This window comes from Coenobita brevimanus, chromosome 76, assembly GCF_032717465.1.
Source record: "Coenobita brevimanus isolate Jiangsu-jjx chromosome 76, ASM3271746v2, whole genome shotgun sequence".
In the NCBI taxonomy this organism is placed as follows: domain Eukaryota; kingdom Metazoa; phylum Arthropoda; class Malacostraca; order Decapoda; family Coenobitidae; genus Coenobita; species Coenobita brevimanus.
The window spans coordinates 25,464,593-25,467,033 of NC_137029.1; the positions used below are offsets into that span (position 1 = coordinate 25,464,593).

General features: G+C 40.3%; 1 non-coding gene across 1 annotated transcript; it reads right to left on the minus strand.

The window, feature by feature from the left end:
• Positions 1-1,895: 1,895 nt before the first annotated feature.
• Positions 1,896-2,014, minus strand: LOC145408313 (5S ribosomal RNA). Its single transcript, XR_013898903.1, has one exon. It is a non-coding gene; the product is annotated as a 5S ribosomal RNA (ribosomal RNA).
• Positions 2,015-2,441: the final 427 nt, after the last annotated feature.

The window sequence follows — 2,441 nt, forward strand, 5'->3', positions numbered from 1 at the left end:
AAAGTGCCCCTTTTAGACGGTTTTTACGACAAGCAGGGATACTGAGGAGGTATTCTATCCCCCCCCCCCTCCCCAGGGGGAAACTTAGTCATTGAGTAGCTTGGTGCTCGCTTTCCATTTTTTTTTTTTTTTTTTTTTTCCATTCATGAGTCCTTTACTCATCCTTCTTAACCACCTGTGAGGTCTACAAATACCTGTACACTAGTCAAATTTAACACAATGAGAACTACTCAGCTATAGACCAGTATCACTGACCAGTGTTGTAAGACATCTAGAACATGGTATGATAAAAGAGAGGCAGTTAGGTTTTAGGAAGGGATAATCATGTGTTACTAATCTTCTAAGCAATTATGACAAAGTTTGAGAGACATTACAGAAAAGAGAAGGATGGGTGGACAGTATCTATTTAGATTTTAAGAAAGCATTTGACAGAGTACCGCACCAAAGACTTTTATGGAAGCTGTACCATCAAGGAGGTATCCAAGGCAACCTCCACTGTTGCATGCAGGATTTTCTCAGAAAAAGGGAAATGAGAACAATATTAAGGGGAAATTACTCATCGTGGATGGAAGTGACCAGCGGAGTTCCACAGGGCTCAGTTATGTTTTTAGTATATTATGTTTTTAGTATATATAAATGACATAGACATTAATATTGGAAATGGAAGCTATCTAAATATGTTTGCAGATGATGCAAAAATTTCAAAGGAAAATTACTAACATAGATTCTTGCAAAGAGCTGCAAGAGGAATTGAACAAGCTTCATGAATGGAGCAATAAATGGCAAATGGAATTTACTATGGACAAGTGTCATGTAATAAAATTTGGTAAAAGTGAGAAAAGACCAGATTGGTATTATAAGTTAGGAAGATCAACCCTACACATATCAGAAAAGGAGAAGGACCTAGGAGTAATTATCACTAACAGACTATCTCCTGATGATCACATCAGTGAGAAGGTACGAAACATGTATACATTGCTTGCCAATATGAGAATAGCATTCACATATATAAATGAAGATATGCTGAGGAAGATATTCATCAGACCAACTCTGGAGTATGCATCACAGTAGTCTGGAATCCTCATCTCAAAAAACACAGATAAGATTGAAAAAGTACAACGGACCACTACAAGATGGGTACCAAGTTTAAGGGATTAAAGTTACTGAGAAAGACTGGAAAGATTGAATTTACCAACGCTGCAGGAGAGGAGGAGGAGACATGATTATGCTATATAAATGCATATCAGGGGAACAGAAAATAGACATAAATGAATATATATCATATGTGTGAAGCATCAGCAAGAGGACATTGCAAAATACAGCATAAAAAGAGAGGTGATAAAGATGTAAGGAAATTCAGTTTCCCTAATAGGGCAATTGATCAGTGGAATGCACAACTGAATGAACTAGTGTGTGCCAAAACTATTTATAATTTCAAGGATATGTATGATAAAAATGGTTTAATATACGGGACGGTACGAGCGTAACTCATTCCTGTAAAGATACAAAGCTAAGGTAATCTTCACGCCTAAGAGATTAGATAACTCGTCCCCAAATGATTAATTATAACTATGTTTATCCAACCTAACTCATTCATACCTTAGAAATTCGAATTTTTACCGCTTTCCGCCTAACCTAATTTAATTTAAGGGCGGAAACTACCCAAGAAAGCTTTGAGACGAATGATATGAGAAGCCGGAATGACCATTTGCTGTTTGTAAACAAAGGGCGAGAGGCTGCGATCATGTTACCCCTACAGAGATCAGAGGACAAATGGCATATTTGTGGCGGCCTCTGGCAACTCCCGCGCATGCGCCGTAGGGGGCGGACAGGGGGACAGATCATAACGCTACAGGGGCACTAATCCTCCACCAACCCCACTTGACACGTAGGGATGCCAACAGCATCTAGTGTTCCCAGGCGGTCACCCATCCAAGTACTAACCAGACCCAACGTTGCTTAACTTCGCTGATCGGACGGGAAGCGGTGTACTCAACGTGGTATGGCCGTTCACTTACCTTATTTCTTTTTTGTATATATTATTTGGTATAAGAATAGGGCATAGGGCTTATTTCAATGGATGAAATCAGTGGAAAATTCCAGGGAAGATTTACTTAGCGTAGCATGGCCGGGCAGGCGAGAGGAGAGGGTAATGGAGGGGAGGTAGGGAGGGGAGTCAGGAACGGGGAGAAATGGCTAAATTGTCAACAATGGATGGGAGTACAGATGAGATTAGGAATGCTGACTAGTGTTGGACATTGGCAGTACTGATAGATGATACAAGCCATCACTTGAAAGCCCGAGTGAATTCAAAATAACACAGAATCACAAAAGTGATTCCCCGCGGTATGATCCCTTGCTTCCAAGCTTCACGAAAATGATGTCCCACGGTTAAGGGGTTAATGTAGCACCCAGCATGAAATATCGTTAGGACCTTATGC